This window comes from Balaenoptera borealis (genome assembly GCF_965194805.1).
Source record: "Balaenoptera borealis genome assembly, chromosome: 12".
NCBI classification, from domain to species: Eukaryota; Metazoa; Chordata; class Mammalia; order Artiodactyla; family Balaenopteridae; genus Balaenoptera; species Balaenoptera borealis.
Window position 1 is genome coordinate 27,137,751 of NC_138869.1, and position 25,377 is coordinate 27,163,127.

The window sequence follows — 25,377 nt, forward strand, 5'->3', positions numbered from 1 at the left end:
GATTTGAAAAGAAAAGAATGCTTTGGAAGTTGTTCCTAGTTGGACAGACATTCTTTGTCTAATTTAGTTCATAGCTGAATGATTTCAAATGGCCCTAAATGCTTCTTCAAATTGGGGAAAGTTTCTGTTTTGTTGCTGAGATACAGACATCTTCACAAAGCCATGTGCTAAATAAATGGGGACCTCTCTAGAAGATGTCAGCTGTGGTTGTTGAAGTTTTCAATATATTTCTGGATACTTTTCAATGTGAGAATATCTAAATTTTTAGTTTAAGGCTAAGTATTTTTTGACACGACTCCTCATACAAACATACTGGTTAATGTATTGACATCATCCATCATCAATTACAAATTAGTTCATTCAAATAATTTATTCCTCCATGAAGTTGAGATTCTTACAACAAGGAATTGAGAGTGCTGTTGAGCTGTTGTCCCAATTCGTGGCTCTTTGGGGCATTGAGGACTCACTGCCAGACTCCTGCCTTGGTTGCTGGTTGTCAATGGGCTGAAGATCTAGCTTTGTTGATGAGCAAAATGCCTCCTTTCAGACACTTGGGTAAAGTCTCCTTTGGATGTTGAAAAAGATGACAGACTCAAACTCTTTTCTTTAAAACACAAGAGAGAATCTATTAGATTAAACAGAAAAGGATGTGATATAATTTGGCTCAAAACCAGGATATGACTCGACTGTTCTACTGGTCCATTCTTCACTTTCCCTTGACTGAATTCATTCACAGGATGCCCTAGGATTTAGGGTGTCTGTTTCTGGTAACCTGGTTGAAGCAAAGATCTATTATTTAGGTTGCCTCAGTTTTTATGGTTTGTTTGTACAAAGGAATTTTGAAGTCATCTGTTTCCTGGCATCTTGACGAGCATCAGAAACAGGGAAGAGTCTGTCATCAGTTACTAGTTATTGGTTCCTGGTTATTAGCTGGTATCACAGGTGGTAAAGAGTGACAGGCATGTGGGTAAAGTAGATTTAGCCATCTATTCCCTTCCCATCTGCTGTGCCAAAATATTATCCCTGAATCCTGAGAAAGTGACATTTTAGCCCCTTGATATGGCCCCAAGTAACCTCATCCATTTGCCCCACATTCTATATTTTAAATTGTCATGTTTTATGTAGGAAGGATTGGTCTCAATCTTTGATTCTCAACAGTTAGCACTCATCGAAATCACTTGGAGGGCTTGGTAAAATGCAGATTTCTGCTGCTCCCCCAGAGTTTCAGATTCATAACTCTGGAGCCTGAGAATTTGCATTTCTGGTAAGGGTTCAAGTGGTGTCATTGCTGCTAGTTTAGGCAACACACTTTGAGAACCACTGTTCTAGATGTTCTTAGAAACAAACCAAAAAATCTAATGGGATAGAATAAGCAGACAAGAGTGTCACAGAATCTAAGTCCTGTCTTGCCTTGGATTGCTAGCTGGACATTAAATGAGGGGTTACTCTTAAATGATTTCTTCATGTCTCCAAGTCTGGGAATCTTGTGCAGTTTGCAATCTCTCTAATCCCTATATTTCTCCAGTTAATTTTTCCCTACCCCATATCTTAGAAACCTATTTTCTATCCTGAAGGACACAGCCTAGGACTAGCCCTGACTAAATTCCATTTTACACCATTCCTCATTTTTCCAAACTGAATCTGTTTAAACTCAAATCTTCTGAAATCTTAGGTAGGCTGACCAGTCATCCCAGTTTGCCCAGGACTACAGGAGTTTCTTAGGACACAAGACTTTCAGTGCTACAACCAGGAAAGTCTGAGACAAGCTAGGACGAGTTGGTCTCCTTACTTAACAGTGTGACAAAATTTTGGTCACTTCTAAATTTAATGAGCGTGTGCCTTTGTTTTCTAAGTCATTTAAGAAATACCCATACCAGGAATGCACGATATTCTCTTTATTCTCAAGATACAGTTGAATAAAGAACATATTTTTATAGCATATCTTACCTATATATGGTCTTCATGTTAAAAAAGAAAACTTATTATCTACTCCCTTACCAGATCATAGGAACCATTTGAGAAGAAAAAAGGTTTTCTTTACTGCAGGCCTCCTGTTATCTGGTGGGAAGAAGAAAATCTTTGACTTTATACAGTTTTCTAAAAGACAAATTTGAAACACTAAATTAACCCTGACCTATAGCCAAATTGGCTCTTAAAACTCACATGTTTGGAAGTAAACAGAACAATTTACTCCTACAGGCTTTCCATCTCATCTCTCTTCTGGGAGATTAATTCCATGAACTTTTCTAAAATAGTATGATTTGCCAACAGCAGGAAAAGTGTAACAAATTAATTATAAATGTATGTTAAATTACTTTCGTTACCATCCCTGGTTTAGGGATAGGCTCACGTGAGTGGAATGGCTGATCAAAGAGTCTTTCGATCCATCCTCATGGCAATAGCTACTTATGTTCTGCTTGTAATGCTGTTCTCAGATAAGGGGAGAAGCCAAGCTCTGATTTGAAGGGCTGGCTGTTTACAGATTCTTGAGGAAAGAACGTGGCTTATCCAGTGTGAAATATCCAAGTACAAATGTAGATATAACCTTCATTCTCATGGGTTCTAGTACCCTGGGGTTTCTGAAGTCATGTAAATACCAAAACTTTTGCCATCTTCAATCAGCCCCTCAGTTTTCCTTATTGCCTTTTTGAAGTCTCAATTTGGGGAAGGCCTTGGGATTACTCATGCTGACCTCTGCAGTCCTTCGGCCAAGCCCTCCTAGTTGTTGCTACTTGCTAGATCTTGGGGATCTGTGTTACTTCCTAACCAAAAGAAACTTCAACTTTTTACAGTGAAGCTAAGCGTGGAATTCACAGGAAATATGGAGTCTTACCTTAGCCACTATGTGTGGAACCTCAAACAACGTAATACACTGAAGTCTCAGTTTTGAGAGACTGAATAAACAAATGGACAATGCCAGACCATATATAAAAATATTTAGAATTGTGAGCCACAATCTGCAGCAACCGGTCCAGGAAGCCAAACCACATTTTCTGTAGCAATCGGTCCCACACAGTCAGTACTTAATAAGTGACAGACTCTCTAATATTTGCCTCCGTTTCCAACTTAGGACCAAAAGGAGAAAGCTAATTATGCTCCCCAAAGCAATCACATAGGCTGCCCTGTTTGTGGCTACCCTGCCTTCGGCATCGCCACGCCAACATCTTCCATCAGGGCACACCTGAAGCCTTCCCTTTCTCCACTATAAAGCTGTCCCACTCCTTTGCCTGCGTTTCAGTCTCTGCCAAATTCAAGTGATGGTGGCTGACTCCTTTGTATAGCAAATTCTGAATAAATAGCCCTCGCTTCTTCATGTGGGTGGTCTCTGTTTCCAGTTTTCTCTTCTATAAAAGAGGGCTTTGGAAGCAAAAAAGAGCCAGAAGGGGCCTGGGGATTAGAGAACATCAAGGAGCAAGACAGGTCACTTGCCTTTTCTTAAGAGGCTTGGAGGTGGGCATGTCTGTGCCCCACTACCTGCTCGTCCATCTTTTTCACAAATGACAAGTCTATGTTGGCTTAGACAGGAGAGTTTCGCAGCTACAAGATTTTAAAACTACCATCTGCCCCCTCCAAAGTGGTAAAATAGCTTAGTCAATAGAAAATCAAACTCAGAGCTACAGTGTAGGAATGTGTAGTAATCCATTTGCCTATTGCTAAGTTTCACATACTTTTTCTAACAAAACCCTTGTTCAGATGAGAAAACAGAGGTTTGGGGAGATTCTGTAACTGGCTCAAAATCACAGGGCTCCTTAGTGCTGAGCCACAGTCAGAGCTAGTGACTCTTGGCCATAAAGTCTCTGTAAAAGAGAAGTAGCCAAAGTGTTACTTCTTCTCATGCACCACATCTTGATCCACACAGAGGATGTGGTCAGTGCTTCTGTCTCCTGCAGACAGCTCCCACCCACAGAGCATCTTCTGCTTCTCTCTGCCTGTGGCCATCCGCAGACCGCTCCTGAGGATAGCTGGAAATGCCTGAAAGTTAATGTCCCTGGGGCGACCCTGAAGCAGTGACAGAGAAGTATTCATGGATAAATAGATTTCATACCCAGCTTACTTGTCCTTAAATGGGGCATTTCTTTTTTTTTAATTTATTTTGTTGAAGTATAGTTGATTTACAGTGTTGTGTTAATTTCTGCCGTACAGCAAAATGATTCAGTTATATACATATATAACTGAATATATATATATATATTCTTTTTCATATTCTTTTCCATTATGGATCACAGGATATTGAATATAGTTCCCTGTGTTATACAGTAGGACCTTGTTTATCCATTCTATATATAATAATTTGCATCAGCTAATCCTAAACTCCCAATCCATCCCTTCTCCACACCCCTTTGACAACCACAAGTCTTTTCTATATGTCTATGAGTCTCTCTCTCTTTCATAGATATGTTCATTTGTGTCATATTTTAGATTCCACATATAAGTGGTATCATATGGTATTTGTCTTTCTTTTTCTGACTTCACTTAGTAAGATAATCTCTAGTTGCATCCATGTTGCTGCAAATGGCATCATTTCATTCTTTTTAATGGCTAAGTAGTATTACATTATATACATGTACCACATCTTCTTTATCCATTCATCTATCAGTGGGCATTTACGTTGTTTCCATGTGTTGGCTATTGTGAATAGTGCTGCTATGAACACAGGGGTGTGTGTATCTTTTTTAATCATAGTTTTGTCCAGATATATGCGCAGGAATGGGATCGCTAGATCATATGACAACTCTATTTTTATTCTTTTGAGGAACCTCCATGTTGTTTTCCATAGTGGCTGCACCAATTTACATTCAGTGGGATATTTCTGAGGCATGTTCCACACAGGTCTCAAAGGGTCTTCAGTGAGAATGAGCTCTGGTTGCCCTCAGAAGTAGGCTGATAATTAACACCTGCTTCTTTATCTTACTCCCCAGTCCTCACTGAGTCTCCTGGGCTTCCCTCCCAAATAATTTACTTGCCCCCAAATCCTTGGCTCAGGGATTGCTTTAGGAAGAACCCAAATCAAGACAGAGAGGAAACCAGGTTTTGGAGATAATTTGCCATCCCAGCTTCACTAATCAAAACATCTGTTGTCTATAATGGTTTGAATGAAATGCAAACATTATAATCAGATATGAAAATGACATGTTGCAGAGGATACAGCTTGTCAGGGAAGATTCTTTTTAATAAATCATTTGTTATCAAGTTACATAGCCAGCATTATGAGGGTTTTGGAGCCAGAATTACAAGGTGTGGGTGTGTGTTTGTGTGTTTGTGTGTGTGTGTGTGTGTGTGTCCCCACATCCTTTAATCCTATGTAAATATTCAGAGTATTCAAACTTTCAGACTGGAGAAAATTAACCTTTGATGATTGCACATTTCACTCATATTTTGAAAGCAAATACTTTAAAACTTAAAATATGAAAGATAGTAAAATCAAAATCTCAAAGGCAATATAAAATATATTGTGAATACCTTAATATACCAGGCTTCAGAAACAGACATAAATAACCCTAAGATCATAAAGGAAGGGAATAGAAAGAAGAGATGAAAAAAGTATTTAATTACCGAAATAAAACAATTATACTGTTAAAAATGCATCTCTGAATGAAATATTGATTATGGTGAGTAATACTAGATAAGTACCAGCTAAGGATCAGTGAGTTCCCCCAATGTCTTTAGTGAGAGTTGGTCCTTTCATGTTTACATGTATACTTTATTTTCATTTGTGTGCTTCATATATGCTGTCTAACAAGGACTCCTTCTACCAACAGCAGTTACTGGTCAGTGATCAAATAATAAAACAAATTAGAATATACATGTTTATTTGTATGGAAGTATATGCATGCAAGTGTGTGTGTGTTAGAAAGCACATAAAAATCAAAAGAGAAAAAGACCAGTGACCCCATAAAATAAATGCTTCAAAAGTAATAATTACTAATATTTTAGCCTACATAGCTCAAATTTATTATATTTTAAAATAAAACATATTTACATATGTAAATGCACATATATATTAACAGAATTTGGATCAAAATGTATTAACTGTTGGCAGTTCTTAGTTTTTCACTTAATAATCCTCAGTGTTTTTCCATGTCAAAAAATATTTATTGAAAGTAATCTATAGTTGACTTCTTAATATCTCATTGTATTTATATCCCATAATTTTTTTAACCTTTCCCTATCACTGAACATTTACGATGTTTGCAGATATTTGCCATTATAAATAATGCTGCAATTAACATTTTTATCTATTGTCTTTTTCATCTCTTGATTAGTTTATTTTAATAAAGTACTCTAAATGGAATTTTCTAAGACATAATTATGAACATTTTAACACTCTTGACACATATTACTAAATTGTTCATTTATATAACTTATATATTCTTGTCAGCAATGTATAACAGTTACTATTTAATCACACTCTTTGTGTATTAACTTTTAACTTTTGTCACTTTAATACATGAAAAAAATATCAATTTTTAAATTTAAATATATTTGCTTACTAGTGAATATTTATGTCATTTGCCCATTTTTCTTTATAGCTTAAGAGTTCTATATATTCTCACAATATTAACCCTTTGTCTTCATTTAAGAAGTATTTATTGAGCATCTACTTTATACTAAGCTTTATGCTAGGCACAGGAGACACAATATTGAACAAAATAGAAATAGTTTCTTCTTTTCTCATGGAGCTCAGTCTGCCTTTCTTCTTTGCTCACAGAGATTACAGTCTGTGGGAGACAGGCATTTGAACAAGTAGGTTTACAGGAGGAGTAGAAGATGCTATGTGCAGATCAGTTAATATAGCAGGCCTGAGACTGTTTATCCTTAACATTCCTGCTTACAAGGTTGGCCCTTGGATTTCATGAGAGTTCCCACCATTCCCTGATAAGAATGCCTCATTGTGCCTGAACCACTCATCCAAATGATGTGGTTTATACTGAACACATGCTTTCCTTCTGGGAGTCTTGAATCTTGGTACTTGTCAGGCAAAGGCTGCCTATGTGACCAGCCCCCAACAAAAACTTCGGGCAGTTAGTCTCTAATGAGCTTCCCTGGTAGATAACATTCACAAGTGTTGTCACAACTTGTTAGTGGAAGAATCAAGCATGTTCTGTGTGACTCCAGTAAGAGAAGATCCTTAGAAGCTTATACCTTATTTCCTTCAGACTTCACCCTATGTGGCTTTTCCTTTTGTTGACTTTGATTTCTATCTTTCTGCTGTAATAAATCTTACCTGTGAGTATGACATATGCTGAGTCCTGGGAGTTCTCCTAGCAAATCATAGAACCTTGGGGTAGCTTGGGGACCCTGGACACAGGTACCTAACCCAGTCCTACTACATCTTTTGTGGGGGTATGTGAGGAACTAGAAGCATCAGTTAGACTTGTATCACAGTGTTTCAAAGCAATTTACTCATGCCTGAAAACAAAATCAAGGAATAATTTTAGAGAAAAAAATGATCCAGCACCCAACAAGTTAAAATTTATAATATCTGGCATCCAATCAAAATTACCAACCTTTCAAAAAAGTGGGAAAATGTAACCCATAATGATGAGAAAAATCGATCAAAACTCATCTAGAAATGGCACAAATGATATAGGCTAGATAAGGACATTGAAATAGATACTTATTCCATATATTCACAAAGCTAGAGGAAAGATTGAATATGTTAAGTAGGGACTTATAAACAAATACCCAAATCCAACTTCTAGAGATGAAAACTATAATGTCTGAGATATAAAAAATGCACAGGATAGGAAAAATAATCACAGATTAGACATTGCAAAAGGAAAGATTAGTGAACTTGAAGACATAACGGTAGAAATTACCCAAAATAAATCACAGAGAGATAAACAGCTATAAAAATTGAAAGGCATATTAGCAAACTGTGGGAAACATCAGACAGCCAGATATATGTATAAATAGAATCCAAAAAGGAGAAGATAGAAAGAAATTTTGAAAAATTTTAAAAATGTGCAAAGTGCCACAAGACAGAAGTGTAGAGGAGATGAAGCAAACTTTGGCCAGTAAAAGACAGGAGATGAACAGGAACCAGCAACCATTAGCAATGTCCCTTTTCATTCCTCATTCCATTAGGCTATTCTTTAATACCTGTATTCTGTACAGCCTTTGAAGAGATAGCCCATGTGGGTAAGTGACTGGCTATGTCTCTTTCTATCTCATGAAGAAGTAGACAGCTGAGTAATGCATCACTTTGTGTTTTCTTTCCATCCTTCCCTGTCTCACACCCCTTCTTCCTTGATCCAACTGCCCTAGAACTGCACTTCCCTATAAAGCATGGAACTTAAATATAATCTCAAGCCTTTGTTTTAAGAAAACCCCAACTAAGACAGTGCAATGCAGGAATGGAAAGAATCAGATAGGATAAGGTGATGATGAGATAGGGAACTGAAGGCTTGACAAGAGTGGAGAGTATTGACATGAGTGCTGTGGAAATTGCGCATGAACTGACTCAGAATAAAAATAGAATTGTTGGAGAAAATACACAAGCTGTTTGAGGTCAGTGACCACAAATGTATATTGCCCCAGTTTGCACGGTTGTATCCACCACTTGCCAATAATCTGGGTATGGAGAAGGTGGACTCTGGGACTTGTCCAAATGTGAATGGAGTTTTCGTCAGTCAAGTGTAAGAGAAGGACAAGAGGTCAAGGAGGTTAAGGATATTTGCAAGTTAGTTTAAAGAGAAATAGATTCTAAACTGGACAGTGAATAGTAAAAGAAATTAAGAAGGTGACTGGAGGGAGGTCCAGACAGTATTCTAGGTCTCAGTGCAGAATAAAAAACTAAATTCTTGGGAATAATAGAGAGAATTGGAAGAAAAGGAGCCTGTGACCTGAGAGGAGAATGTGTTCACAGTGTCAGAAGTGGGAAAATATCTCAATTGTAAATGTATGGTAATAAATGGGTGGCTGATATGGTATAAAGCCAGAAACTCCAAAAATCAGTGGAGATGTAAAACAACTGTAGAGCAAAAACTAGAAAACTAGAACCACATCTTTAGAGTTTTTTTGTCATTGCTTTGATCTTTTTTTTAAAATTTTTTATTGACGTATAGTTGATTTACAATGTTGTGTCAGTTTCAGGTGTACAGCAAAGTGAATCAGTTATAAATACAATATATCCACTCTTTTTTAGAGTCTTTTCCCATATAGGCCTTACAGAGTATTGAGTAGAGTTCCCTTGTGCTATATGGTAGGTCCTTATTAGTCATCTCTTTTATATATAGTAGTGTGTATATATCAATCCCAATTTTCCAATTTATCCCTCCCCCTCCCTTACCCCCTGGTAACCATACAGGTGCTTTCTACATCTGTAACTCAATTTCTGTTTTGCAGATAAGCTCATTTGTACCCTTTTTTTAGATTTCATATATAAGTGATATCATACGATACTTGTGTTTCTCTGACTTAACTTCACTCGGTATGATAATCTCTAGGTCCATCCATGTTGCTGCAAATGGCATTATTTCATTCTATTTTATGGCTGAGTAATATTCCATTGTATATATGTACCACATGTTCTTTATCCATTCCTCTGTTGATGGACAGTTAAGTTGCTTCCATGTCCTGGCTATTGTAAATAGTGCTGCAATGAACATCTATGACAAAGGAGGCAAGGATATACAATGGAGAAAAGACAGTCTCTTCAATAAGTGGTGCTGGGAAAACTGGACAGATATATGTAAAAGAATGAAATTAGAACACTCCCTAACACCATATACAAAAATAAATTCAAAATGGATTAAAGACCTAAATGTAAGGCCAGACACTGTAAAACTCTTAGAGGAAAACATAGGCAGACCACTCTTTGATATAAATCGCAGCACGATCTTTTTCAATCCACCTCCTAGAGTAATGAAAATAAAAACAAAAATAAACAAATGGGACCTAATTTATCTTTAGGATATTTTATTGAGCTTGTGAACTCTTTTCATATTCTTTAACTAAGCCGCTTATTATGGGGACTATATATTGACTGCTTCACTTCACTAATTTTCCTTCACTGTATCGTATATGCTCACTTGAGTTCAGAAGAACAGAAGCATAATATTTAGGTAAATAGAAGGTGAAATTCTGGAGGAGTGGGTGGGAGAAGGAACCCGCTTTTTGGCAGGATTGGGAGGGGCAGGTACAAGCTGAGTCAAGTTGAGCCAGTCACCCTAGTTCAGACCCTTTCTAGGTCTTACTTCTCTCATATGTAAAATGAAAATAATACTACTTGTTAAGTTGCTTTAAGGATTAAATTAAGTAAATGAAATTAAGTATGTAAGGCTTGATATATGAAAAGAACTTATATAAACCCCCCTATGCACTTGGTTTGAAACAAAGTTCTATTAGTATTATCTTATATTAATGTAAGATTTTAACGATAGATCGTAAATAGTATTACTGAAGTACAAAAAAGAATGATTTCTTAAAATAATCATAATAACTATGCTTTCTGGGGGAAGTGTCATAAGATGTGCCAGATTTAGCTATTCAATATTTCTTAGACTGTTTTATTTGGTAACCCCTTCCTGTAAGTTACACTAATGAGTTCATTATTTTTCAGAGTCTGGTGTGGTAAGTAATTAATTCCTGGAGATTTTCTGCCTGGAGATTCCTGGCGACCTGTTTAAAAGAAAATAGAATAAAATGTAAATGATTTTATTGAAATTAAAAGGTTGTAGGTTAAAGTTTTCATTTCTAGTGAGGATAGAATAAATGATCTACAGGCCTAAGACAGAGCACTGCCAAAGCAGAACAAGCAGGGATGGTGGCAGAGACTTAACAAAGAAAGTGAATTACGTTGAACTGTACTTCTGATCTTTACTTCCACTTGCTTGGAAGGTCTTGAATGGGACATTGGGATGCTGAGCCTCAATTTCTCCACCTCAAAATATAACCCACTTGTTGCTACCTACCCCCAGGGTTTTGTAGATGCCCAAGTGAAATAAATACATGTACCATTTGAATTTTGTAAGTAACGCCACAGAAAAAGGAGATACCATTCATTGGTGGCACCCTGGCCAGCTGGCTTGTATTTTTCAGTTACATTTGGGCTTTCAGCTGTTGCTGGGCAGGAGCCATCTCCCCTACATTTAAAAAAAAAATCACTCTGTAAAACATTCTAGTTTACCAGATGGTTTTCTTTATATTGTAAAGCCCATTGTTTGCTGTTAACTCGAGTCATTGTTTTTCCCAAAGTAAAGGAAAAATACATATTGAATACAAAAGTGGAGGTTTTTTCATAGGGTAAGAAGTTGATTTAATATAAAATGAGCATCTAACCTGGCACATTTAATTGTAGTACTGATGACCCAGGGATTTACTTGAAAATGAGCCAAGTGCATTTAAAATTCCTATTACCCGGTAATGGGCAGTTCTGGGTTACATGCATATTAATCAACAGGGACTGCTGGGAACCCAGATGTGCAGGTGTTTTGCCTACATAAATGTGCGTGTAAAAATGATTTGCATATTCAATTTCTCATGGCAACTCATTGGAGCAGCCTGTAGTTGGGTGCTTTCCTGAAAATCCCAACTGAGAGTTTTCATTTATTTAGAAAAAGAGAAACAGGGAAGCAGGCTCAAACTATAAAGAAATCCTTGGTTTCTGTGAAAGACACTTGTGGGCCTTGCTAATTATACAAAATGTTTGTGCCACACAGGATAGTAAAATAATCATGATGATTTGAATATAAATTAAAGAAAAACTGAACAGATGAGAAAGTTTTATAAACTATGGATTAAATATGAATATGAAACTAAAGGTAAAAATAGTGGCAAGTGATTTTTGGCTTAAATAGTTTTAGATATTCTCATTGAATATGGATAGACCAAGAAATTATATATAGCATTTTCACAGAAGACCCTTTACAGTGTACCATCAAATACACATCACACTCAAAAGCTGTAAGATTAAATTAGTAACCTGAAAGATGAGAGGTAATGTATTATTAATCCTCTCTCTAGTTGTTTTGAGGGGCTCTGGAAAATATTCTTCATATGCTTTGTATCATTTGTGCATGTGTGTGTGTGTGTGTATGTGTGCACATGCATGTATGTGCATGTGTGTTTAATGGCTAGTAAGATCATTGATTTCTTTCTTAAAAAGTGAAAAAACCACTAATTTCAAGGAAAGAATCAGACTCTTGTCAATCAAGCCATCTGTTCCACAGTTTGGTCTTCTTGATAAATCCTACTGTTTGGCTATGAAGTGATGCATTTAGGTAGTAGAGACAGAAATACCCTACTGAGATTCTGCTCTTGGGCATATCTCAGTAAAAGTAACTTCAAACAATTCACATAAGCATTTGGCCATGGATAACCAGAGTGATTAAATATGGAAAAAACAGTCTTGAACTTGTTGCCATTCTCCTCCCACTGAACATGTATTCACTCAGTCACCAAGATTTAATCATTTTCACAATTGTTATTTTGGCCATCAGTGCTGAATCAAGATCACGAGGCACATTGTTGAATGTCAGTTCTTCCCCGTGAATGAAGCCATGTGCATTCTGGCCCCCTTTTGTTCCCAGAGCAGTGCCCTTTCTGGCTCTTACATTGCTGCTGTCCCATCAGTGTTGACCACAGTGTACATTTTCTAGTCTGCATCTGGCCAGCAAGATGAGCATTGGCTGAATGACAAATGCCTCCTCCTATGACATGGGTGACAGGTGGAAAGCAAAATTAAAAGCCATTGAGCTCTCCTCCATCCTAGATGCACTAGGTTTGTGTGCAGAAAGGAGATACATATTTTGCATTTTAGTGGTTTCATCCAACTTAGCACACACACGTGTAACTCTTCCACACTAGACGTTACTGGGATTGTGCTATTGTCTAGCATTGTCATAAAGGAATCTGCCAAGAGTTTTTTCTTCTTTCCACCCAGATATTATATGTCATTAATGTTGTATTTACATACTTCTTAGATAAAGTATGGCATTTACCTTTTTGGGCAGTGAGGAAAGCAACAAACACAAAGGCATAGTCTCAAAGTTTCTTAACAGACAACATAGTGAAGACTAAGAGAAAATATTTAGGTTATCTTTTTAGTTCATATTCACACTCTTTCTACTACCTGAGCAAAATCCTTATATTGAAAATTCACTTGTCACTTTATGATCAGGTTCACACCCTACCTTCACCCCGAGATACTATTCATTACATCCACAGGGTTATTCTGAAATAGCATTTATGTAGTTATTGCATTGGCACTTTTATGCATCACTGAGCCACTTATGAGCCAGTGAACCATTTTTATAAATTGTGATTATAATATAGTGTAATTGCAAAAAATAAAGATGGGAGATTAACAAATGTAAACATAAGAAATAAATGATGTGAAAACGCATTAGAGAAAATATCTGTACCCTGTTAACTAAGTTAGCTGAGATGAACTGATCAGCTTTGTTCAGCCCAGACCTCGGAGCGCATGTGCAGTGATGTTGAGAATCACGGTTCTGCAGCATTCATATCTTACATTTCCAAATCGTTGCTCAAAATCACAGTTCTGTGGCATTCCTGTCATACGTTTAAGCAAAATACATTTCTGACCATTACTATTATAAGTGCTGTTATAGTTATCTCCATAATAACTAAATTGCCTACTGAGCCCTCAGTAAACCACCTGGGCGCCCACAAACCGTACTTTGAGGACCTTTATTCCAAGAAAATTATACCCTTTTCTCTTTGAGGCTAAGGAAACTAGATCCAGGTAATTAGTGAAGTTCCTTCCCCGAGGTCACACAGCTAATTAATTGCAACTGGCAAGAGCTCTAGCCTCCTCATCCTCCTTCCCCAACTGCTACGGCACTGGCCTCTCACTGCACCATGTGCCCACAGCGCCTGCATTGATAACTGGCAATCTGCCTGGATGGCAGGTGGTTCTCAAACACTTGTGAGCCTCAGCAGCAACCGGAAGGCTTGTTAAAACACAGGTCGCTGGGCCCCACCCCAGAGCTTCTGATTCAGTAGTTCTGGGATGGGGCTAAGGATTCGCATTTCCAACAATTTCCCAGAGGATGTCGAAGCTGGTAGAGGGCCATGGCCCTTGGAGAACCCCAGGTGTCTCGCTCTTCTCTGATAGTTGTCTAAAAGAGTGCTTCCCCAGTTATAATAGGCATACAAATCACTTAGGGATCTTAAAATGCAGATTCTGCCTTTCTAATGAATTCCTAGATAATGCCAGTGCTGCTTGGACCAACCGCGCTTTGAGGAAAACTCCAAAACATGCTCAGCTACCAAGTAAACACCAGGAGGAAAAACTAGAAACATGCAGGTTGGGCCAGAAAAGTAGAGAATTCCTCAAGTATAGCATCACTTCCAAGAGGACATGCTTGGATATGCACCTGAAGCCATCCCCGCCGATCCTAGGAGGCAGATACGTCACTCACGTCCAGTTCTTTTATGTCATCACAACCACCACTTCCCCAGGGTCTCCTAGGGACCCTAGTTTGGTCTCTGTCTTAGTCTTACTCCCTTCCTTTGTGTAGAGTGGTGGTTTTCAGTCTTTCAGGGGCAAGGAGCCCAAATGCTTGTGTGAAGAAGGAGTGTGTAGGAGGTGCCAAGCTGCTAGTATTTTGACCTGGTACTAAGCTGCCTGTCTGTGACCAAGGTTTACACCTGCCTCATTAAACTGTCTTTTTCAGCTCAGAAATCCATATCAAAATGAGCAAACAAGGCTGGGGGCGGGGGCTTCATACATCCAGGTTCTAACCCAGCCTTAGGATCAGAGGTCCTTTACGTAATGTTTACTCTGTGACTCAGTAGTACCGACCCTTCCCCCTTTCTCCTCTCTCTTATGCTTTGCCAGTTGCAATTTTGACCTTGGTTTAGAAGCATTCCTAGTTTCCCATCCTAAATGCTGAAACTTCTGCCTTCTGCAGATTAAGTTTAAGTGAACCGTTTATGCCTTGGCACACTCTTTCTCATTCATTTTTTTATTCATTCAGCAATACTTTGTGTCATTGAACCAGCAATACTTTGTGTCATTGAACCAGCAATACTTACTATGTGTCATTCTTAAGGAAATATTTGCTCCATGCCATGCCCTGTTAGACCCTGGGGATTTACTGGAGTCTTATCCAGATCGTGTTCCTGCCTTTGTAGAGATTTATATTTGTCTAGAGGGCATGTGGAGGGGCCCAGGCTTGCAAACTGACAGTCTCAATCCATCTCCCAACGTGCTATCTATGAGAAGTATAGAGTCTAACATAACCTGGGCTAGGAAATGCTTAAAGTCACCTCCAAACTGGTCTATCCTGAGAGTGACAGGGAACCACCCTCTAACTAGTGTGGGTGACCCAATCTGATTTGCATTTTGGAAAGGTCACTGTGGCTGCTGTGTGTGGGTGCATGTGTGTGTGTGTGTGTGTGTGTATGTGTGTGTGTGTGAGAGAGAGAGAGAGAAGGAAGGAGAGAGGGAAAGAGAGATCAGTTATGCAAAAAGAAATCCAGATAAGAGATGATGGTGGTCTGAACTAGTGTGGGAATAGAAAGAAAGAGATACCACCAAGCCATGGGCAGAAGACTGAATCAATGAACTTGATAATAGTCTGGGTTGTGGTGGTAAGGGTGGGAGAATGCCAAGGAATTATAAGAGATTCCATTTGTTAGGTACTTCATAGCCATGCAGGATAGAGGTGACCTATTTTATTGATGGGGAGATGAAAATTCCAAAAAGTTGACCGTGGGCTCAAAGTCAAAAGAATTAATGACCAGATAGTAGAACCCAAGTCATCCTGACACTGAAGCCGTGATCCTCATCAGGGTGTGTTCACTTTGCTATCAACTAATTGTCAGCTTCCTCTGGCTCAGAAAGCAGACTGCCTGAATTGGAATCCAGGTTTCATCACGTGCTAGTGGTGTGACCCCAAGCACGTTATTGAATCCCTTCAATCTACGCGTTTCTCATGAAGAAAATGAAGATAAAAATAGTTGCAACTTCTTATGTTTGTTTAGTATAATTCCTGGCACATGTAAGCACCTGGTAAAGGTGCCGTTTTATTATTTAGCAGCTACTCTTCCCCGATATTCTTGGAGTGGGCATATGCTTTCCAGGTAGAGGACACACAGACCCAGTTCCTTGACAATACACAGAGGCCTGAGCAATGTGTCAGGTTCCCGTGGCTCTCACTCTGCTTGCCGCTTTCTCAGGGGCTCACCTGTCCCTCCATACCACCCAGATCTCTAGAGAAGTCTTCCATGACCCAAACCTTGGGTCTCTTCTCTTTTCCGTCTAGACCCTCTCTCTATGTGATTGCATCCCTTTTCATGACGTTAGCTGCCATCTACATTCTGTCACATTTCTATCTCCAGTCCTCTGCCTATATATCCAGCTACCTCTTGACATTTCCACGTGGATGCCCAAGAGTCCAAAATTGAGCTCCTGACTTTCTTCCCCACCCCTACTCCTCTGTAGTCTATCGCTTTTCAGTTAATGGAAATTCCTTCTGTTTGCTTAGACTAAAAACAATGGTGCTATACTTCTTTTTCTTGCATCCCAGAGCTAGTTTGTAGCAAATCCTATTAATTATGACTTCAAAATATATCCAGTCCTACCACTTCACATCCCCTTTGCTTCTCCCACCCTCACCTAAGCCAGCTGTATCCCTCAGCTGGATTAGTGCATGAGCCTCCTAATTCATCTTGCTTCTCTCCTTTCCAGCTGCAGAATATGTTCAACAAGGCAGCCACAATGGTCCTTTAAAGTGTATGTCAGATCACGTCACTCCTCTGCTCTAAACCCTCTAAAGGTGTCCCATGATCTGAACACCATGATCGGTGCCCATGTCACCTTTTTGACCACATTGCTCTTCCTTCATGAAGTGCTCCAGCCACGTGGGCCTCATTGCTGGTCATGGAACTTAGCAGGCACACTCCCGTTTCAGGGACTTTGTAATTGCAGTGCTCTCTGTCAGGAAGCCTCTTCCTCCAGACAGACAGCTCGCTCCCTCACTTTCTGAGGTCCTTACCCTGGTCATCTCCTTGGCGAAGCCTTTCCTGGTGTCTCTAAATTTAAGCCACACCCAATGTTCCTTCTTATCCCACTTTCCTGCTTTATTTTTAGCTTTTATTATGTTTTTAACTGACCCCACACATACACACACAAATATTTTTTTTTTCTTTTCTCTACTGGAAGTAAGCCACATGAGGCTCGGGACTTTGTTTTGTTCACTGCTGTGTCCTCAGTACCTAGAATGGTGCCTTAACACACAGCAGTTCCTCAATAAATATTTATTGAATGACTGAATCCACTGAAATTTCTCCTCTTTCTGATTTCACTCCTATTTCATATTAGATGTCCCTTTGATTAATTCTTTATCTCAACATGTCTCATTTTATAGCTTCAGAAAAACAAGAGGTCTCCCATCAGTAAGTAACTGGCTCACTTTCCTGTCCTGGGCTTGCCCTGTGCACCACTGACTTGATGCCAATCCAAGCTGTTGGCCATCCACTTCCTTTGCCAGTTGTTGCTGCTCTACACTCTTTCCTGGGGCTTTTTCTATCAAAACTGACTTTAGATACAGGGTTTCCCCAGCTGTATCTACCTCTTCCTTGATGTTGCCCAAACCCAATCTGTTTGTAAGGGTTATATTAATCAATGTAGGGAAATGAGCACAGATGATACACTTTCAACATGTTTGTTACGTTAAAACATTGAAGAAGTTTCCATAATTCAAATCACGCTCTACATGACTCCAGACTCCAAAATCTTTCCTGCATGTGGCTTTCCAAATCAGTGTACATTATCACAACCATTCTTGAATGTTGCCGCATAAGTAACATTGATTTATATTGCTGTGAATGGTTTCTTTTGTATGTTTTTCTAATTTCCCTTATATTAATGTGACCATACATCCCACTGTGTCTAGAATAGTCCTAGTTTGGTGTCCCATTCTAAATAATCATAGATCTCCCCTTCATTCATAAGTGTCCATTTGGGGTGACAACTTATATGGGCACCCTACTTAAAGATGGAAGATTTGACCCTTTGTCCTTTGTGCCAAGTAGTTTTCTGTACAGGTTGTTAAATTTCTTCCTCCCACTCTATCCTTTTATTGTTGGTGAAGTTTTAAAATTATTGTTAAATTTAAATACAGTAACATTCACTCCTTTTAAAGAATGGTTATATGAATTTTGACAAATGCCTCAAGTCTTATAACAACAGCCACAATTTAGACTCCTGGTCCTTAAACCCTGGTATCCACTCCATCCTTATAGTTTCACCTTTTTCAGAATATCATATAATCGAATCATGTAGCCTTTGTGTCTGGCTCTTTTCAGGTAGCATAATGTATTTGAGATGCATCCAAGTTGTCGCGTGTACCAATATTGTTAGTTTTTATTCCTTTTATTCCATTGTACAGATGCACCACAGATTACCCATTCACCCAATGAAGGACATTTGGGTTCTTTCCAATTTTTGATGATTATGAATAGAGCTGCTATAAGCATTCATAAACAGATTTTTGTGTGAACATGTTTTAATTCTCCTGGGTTAATATCTAGGAGTAGAATTGCTGGGTTATATGGTAAGTGAATGTTAAACTGTGTAAGAAACTCTCAACCTATTTTGCAAAGTGCTTATGCTATGTCACATTCCTAGCATTGTATGAGAGTTCTAACTGCACTGCTTCCTGGCAAGTGTTAGGTTTTATCAATTTTATTGTTGTATTTGGTGCTGTCCCTTTGTTTATTATTTTAACCATCCTAATAGATGTTTACGGTATTTCATTGTAGTTTCAATTTGCATTTCCCTACTCACTAATAGTGTTAAGAGTCTTTTCACGTGCTTATTTACTATCCTTATATCTTCAATAATGAAGTGTCTATTCAAATCTTTTGCTTATTTTCATAATTGGGTTGTTTGTTTTCATATTGTTGAGTTTTGAAAGCTCTTTATATATTCTAGATTCAAATATTTTATTAGATATATGATAGCAAATATTTTGTCCCAGTTTGCGACTTGTCTCTGCACTTTCTTAGCAGGATTTTTCCAAGAGCAGAAGTTTTTATTTTGGTGAAACCCATTGAAATGCCTTTGCAAATCTGTCAAAAATCAATTAGGTGTATCTGCATGGGCCTATTTCTACACTCTCTATTCTGCTCCATTGATCTGTGTTACTGGAGATTTTATTTAGAATTTAAAATTTGAAATTAGTATCTTTCATTTATTAACTGAGAATGTTATATTTTGCAAAATAGATTAAATAACCTTTATTCCAAGGTAATCTACAAAGATAATGACTGTATTAACGTAGAGTTGAAACTCTTGTAATATCACTTCACTTGCCGAATATTTCAATGAAACCTCAAATGTATTCTATAATAAGGTTGGTGACATCAACATTTTCCACAGCATTTCGAAAAGTATTTCTTATGGATCCTCTGTGAGGTGCATAACCAAAAACTTAAAATTCTGTAGTCAAAGCTGTTTCAGAAACCCTGCTTACTCCTGTATGTGTCTTCTTGGTAAATAACAATGTACACATTGCAGGGTCTGAGTAGTCATGTAGTAAAGGGGCATTTTAACATTTAGCCTAGCATGTCCCAATCGAATTTGACTGGAAACGCTTTACTCAAGTGACACCAATCAGAATCTCGAAGATGTGCTCTCTTAAGAATTTCACCTACTATTTTTTTTTTTAATTTATTTTTATTTATTTATGGCTGTGTTGGGTCTTCGTTTCTGTGCGAGGGCTTTCTCTAGTTGTGGCAAGTGGGGGCCCCTCTTCATCGCGGTGCGCGGGCCTCTCACTATCGCGGCCTCTCCTGTTGCGGAGCACAGGCTCCAGACGCGCAGGCTCAGTAGTTGTGGCTCACGGGCCTAGTTGCTCTGCGGCATGTGGGATCTTCCCAGACCAGGGCTCGAACCCGTGTGCCCTGCATTGGCAGGCAGATTCTCAACCACTGCGCCACCAGGGAAGCCCTCACCTACTACTTTTAACTTTCATCAGCTCTTATTAACTTTTTCTAAAACATAGAATATAATTCAACTATGCTAGGACAAACAAACACATAGCTGTAAGATCCATAACAATCTATAATCACTCTTATAAGTTACAAAATGAATTTTAAGTTTAGAAGATGGAAAATGTTATTTCAAGAGAAAACATGAGATTTATGTTCTAAAGAACAACTTTAAGTTGGTTTTAGGTAGAAAAGATGTAATGTTGACATTTCATAGAGTAAATCAGATAATATTTGTGAAACTATATGCAGCATTTTTTAACATTGTTTTATTAATATAAATTAGATAGAAAAATAGCATATATGATAAGAAAGTATATCTTTCATATGATAAATATTTCTAACCAACTAATTATTTGAAAGGGTACCAAATAACCAAATACCCTTTGGTACCCTTTCAAATAATTAGTTGGTTAGCAACATGAGATTTCTACATATCTTTCTCTAGAAGACTTCTTTTCATTCTTCTTCACATGTTGTGATCTCATGTCCTCTCTGGTGGAAGATCATCAACATATCACATGAAAAAGATATGGGAAATTAATGCCTTACTTTGGTAGATTATATTTTAGCATATGTACTGTGAATTGCAGAACTCATTGATAGAGTATACTACTCTACAAATGAACATTTAATTTTTAAAAGATATGTGAAAATAACTTGAAAGAATTTCTAAGATATTGTTAAAATCAAAAACAAATGGAGACAAGCCTTGAAAATTTGCTGGGAAGACAAAACTAGTTTAGTCATACAACTAAAGCTTAAGTTAGCTTATTTTGCAAGACTGTCTTGATCTGGGTCATATTTTGCTTATACCTCTGGAAATCATAAGCAAAATTTGAACTGTTTGCCAAGGTTGGTAAGAGGTAACCACTGAAAATTCTAGTAATGTAACCAATAGCTGTAAAGAATAAACAGTTACGGCTTTCTCACTACATAAGATCCTTTTTAACAATATACCCTTGAGCCTCATTCCACATCTTGGTTTGAGTGCTCCCTGGTTGCAAAATGTCTTTTTGGTGTGTGCACAATAAACTTTTACTAATTACTTCTGTTATTGCTGAACTTTTGACAATATAAAATTTTGATTTATACTGGAAATATGCATCTTGTATATTATTCTGCAAGAAAACCTTATTCCTAAAAAATTTACATATTTAAAATTTTTTTAGAACTGAAAATATCAGCATAATAGTTTTTCAGTCAACACAGTTGAAACATCACAGTTTTAGAAATATGATAAAAAATATGTTCATGTCAAATAGCATTCTGTCCTTTCTTTAGCAAACTTAGTTAGGCACTGACCTTCAAGCTTATAATTCCATGGCCACCACCTTTATGAGTCAGCCCAGGTTATTTCAGAAGGTGGGATGGAGGACAGAGCATACTCTAAGACTGGATGACCTAAATAACCATCTCCCTTCTCATAGGCTCCTTTCTGACTCTGATTTTGCATATATAATCAGGCGGTCATCTCATGTTACCTTGGTTTTCCAACTAAAGACCTTTTTTCAAAAAATAGCAATCATTGCAAGATCATGTGTGTCAGGGTGAGGGCAAAGTGTTTGCTTTTGCCTTTTCCTTGTTTTAAAACATTCAATAGTTCTATATTTAAATCTTGAAATAGTGTGACACTAAGATTTTCTTTAGGTCTGAGGCTAACTTGTATAATTCAACTAAACAAATATTTTTTAAAGCCCCGACAGTACTTAAGGGAATTACTTATATTAACTGGGGTAGTAATAATTTAGCAATGTTTCAATAGAAAGAAGATTACTGGGTAGTATTTATTGTGATTTAATATAGCCAGTTTTGCTGTAAAGTTTGGAGATAGTGGATGCTTTTTTTTTTAAATTTATTTTTGGCTGAGTTGGGTCTTTGTTGCTGCGTGCACGCTTTCTCTAGTTTCAGTGCATGGGGGTTCCTCTTCATTGCAGTGCACAGGCTTCTCATTGCAGTGGCTTCTCTTGTTGTAGAGCACGGACTCTAGTTGCTCTGCGACATGTGGGATCTTCCCAGACCAGGGCTCGAACCCATGTCCCCTGCATTGGCAGGCGGATTCTTAACCACTGCACCACCAGTGAAGCCGGACATAGTGGATGCTTTATATCAGACTAGGAATCAAGGTTTTATTGTATAAGCCACTTCCTATTTATAAGCTAGGAGCAAAAGGAGGTGATATAATTAAGTGTCTAAATTAATTCTGGGTGATATAATTAAGTGTCTAATTCTATAGGACAACTAAATGCAGACCATTGTAATTCATTTTACTTTTTTTCCAGTTTTATTGAAAAATAACTGACAAACAACACTTTTAAGTTTAAGGCATCCAGCATGATGGTTTGATTTACATATATTATGAAATGATTACCACAAGAGGTTCAGCTAATATCCATCTTCTCATGTAGGTACAATAAAAAGAAAAGAAAGAAAAAAGAAAAAAAAATTTTCTGTGATGAGAATTCTTAGAATTTACTCTCTTGACAGCTTTCCTAAAGTAACATAGTATTTTACTTCAAATGCTCTTTGAAGGAAAACTATATCTACCCGAAAGTGAGAACAACTGAATCTTTTTAATTTTTTGGATCCAAGGAGCTGATTAGTTTTATCCTTGGGAGTTTCTGCTTAACTGAGTTAGCATTCATTCTCTTATATCCTCGCAAAGCTTCTTTCATTTATCCTCCATTTGTAGCTACCTTCAAGAAAAGAGACATGAGGAGAAACTGAGCATCAGGTAATGATAGCAAAACATTCCCAGCAAAGCATTCCCAGCAGTGCTTGTATATCAGGTAGTTCTCACCATGACTGGGAGAGTTTCAAATGGTAGTGAATCAATCACATCAAAACATATGCTGTTAACAAAATACAAGAGAAACACTTCTGGAATGGCAGAATAAGGTCCTCCAAAAATCCGCTCCTTTATAAAGCAATGAGAACACTGGCAACAATCATGAAAATCAACATTTTCAGAATTCTGGATATTGACCAAATGCTTGCAGTCGTTCTTTGGCTATTTACACATTTATGCAAGAAAAACAGCTGTATCTCAGTAAGACTGCAAGCTTCGTGGCTTTCGTCTCTCCCTATTTCCATCCCCATCTCCCCAGCTCTACTGTAGCCATGATAAAAAACAGCCTCACAACTGTGGTATCTACGAAAATCAGCAGCCTACCGCCACTATAGGAGGCAGGACAGGTTAGAGTCCCCAGAAAAGCATAATAATTGTCACTCTTTGACTTACTTGACAACTCCTTGGAGAAGATCCATTTTCAGGGCTTGTCTTTGTTTGCCCTAATTCAGAGCTCACTGTGGAAACAGCACCATCACTAAGACATTGGTAAATAAATAAATAAGCAGCAGTTGTTTAACATTACTCTTTCCTGAGGTGGTGATATCAGTTGAGGCTAACAAGAGCCTGACAAAAACACTTGAAGGGAAAAGCTGGGGAATTAGATGTCCATAAGGGGCTTTGAAAATCCCAGACATATTCTGGGAAACCTAGAACACAGGCATGTGCAGGGCAGTGTGAATGCTCAGGAGAATCCTGAGAAGGCCCTTTTCTCTCACCTTTGGCTGATCATAAGTCTCTATGCAACAGGAAGTGAAGGTTAGGGCAGAGTTTTAAACTGCCAGTCTGTGCATTGAAAGTGTGCCCAAGCACACACAAAGAGCACTGTGGCAAAGGCAGGAAGACTTACTGGTTCAAGGAAATCTCTAAATAACCATTACCTGACTACCAAGCTAACCAAGCACAGTCTTTGGTAACTTCACATGACAAAAAATACAGACTTTCTGTAATTTGACCAGGAAAGTCGCAACATAAGCAAACAGTAGTAACAATGTGATGGAAGAAATTTTCACACATTGAAGTATGGAGAAGTCATTCTGCCTTATATTTGATTTGTCTTGAACTTTATGCTAACTAGAACAGCCTGTCTTATGGCCTGTCGAACATGCCTTGTACATCTGCTTTAACCATTAAAGAAAAGAAAGCATTTAAAAATCAAAATGGAGGGCTTCCCTGGTGGCGCAGTGGTTGGGAATCCGCCTGCCAGTGCGGGGCACACGGGTTCATGCCCCGGTCCGGGAAGATCCCACATGCTGCGGAGCGGCTGGGCCCGTGAGCCACACCTACTGAGCCTGTGCGTCTGGAGCCTGTGCCCCACAACGGGAGAGCTGCGATGGTGAGGGGCCCGCACACCGCGATGAAGAGTGGCCCCCACTTGCCACAACTGGAGAAGACCCTTACACAGAAACGAAGACCCAACACTGCCAAAAATAAAATAAAATAAAAAAATAAATTAATTCATTAAAAAAAAAAAAAAAGTCAAAATGGAGTAACTGTGGTTCAGGCATCCAATTGGATCCAGGTGGCCATTGTGGATGTGGTTTCAGACACGTTCCTCCTGAGAATTTGAATTCTTGGAACTGTATCAAACTCAAGGACACCACCAGCTGTTCTCAAAATACTATGTGCTAGTAGCTGCCAGCTGCAACTTTATGGTCTCAAGGTCTCCCCTTGTAACTATGCAACCATTTCAGACCTCAACCAATCCTTGCCTAACAAGCATCCCTACCTCTTGCCAGCTCCAATCCTAATTCTTGACAAACAACTTGCGTAACTTTGTGGGTTTTGCCTATATAAGCCTCCCCCACTTTGTAGTTTGGTGGAACACAATTCTAGTGCTTCTTGAATCTGTGTCTTCTGGGACATAGTCCTCAATTTGGCTTGAGTAAAACTCTTTCTATTCCTATTATAGATTGCTTATTGATTATTTCCATTGACAGACAATGACAGCAAACAACAGAAAAAAAACTGTAAAAGTGGAGAGAAAATCTGATCTCCAAAGATTTCACATTATATCATTAAGTATGCCTTTTTTATTGAAAGTCAGACATGACATATTGGGTGAAAGGAATTGAGGTAACTGGGCCTTTAGCATGTGGCTTTATGTTAACCTGACTATGAATTAGGTTTTTTTCACTGTAGCTGTCGCTGTCGGTGTCAGAGGCTAAAATTTTCCCTGGTGACTTTCGGTTTCTGGTTTGGCATCTAAGGAGGTTGGAAGTTGTCACTCCATTCTAACAGCTAGTAAAAAGCTGAACAAACTGAAAGTCATCAATTCTTCTTAGATCCATCAGAGAACTGAGATTGCAGGGGAAAACACCGCTGCCAAAATTGTAAAAGCAGACAGGTGGATACAGAGAGACATAATGTACTGAAATTTTTGGTCAGAAAACTCCATAAGCAGAACCTCCATGGGAACCAGTGCTGGGACAGGAAAACCTGAACTGGAATGGATGAATTACTGGAGGCTCAATGTGGCCAACTCTGAGAGCTAAAAACTCTAGGGGGGGTCCAGTCTTGGCCGAGAGGGAGGCAGATTTTTGTGAGTTTTACCTCCAGGA

At 38.4% G+C, this 25,377-nt stretch overlaps 1 long non-coding RNA gene across 1 annotated transcript; it reads right to left on the reverse strand.

Moving 5' to 3' along the window:
• Positions 1 to 600: 600 nt before the first annotated feature.
• On the reverse strand, positions 601 to 22,184 carry LOC309606967. The gene is made up of 2 exons (XR_014232166.1): positions 19,933 to 22,184; positions 601 to 19,628 (listed from the first exon to the last, which is right to left on the reverse strand). It is a non-coding gene; the product is annotated as an uncharacterized lncRNA (long non-coding RNA).
• Between the last annotated feature and the right edge of the window lie 3,193 nt (positions 22,185 to 25,377).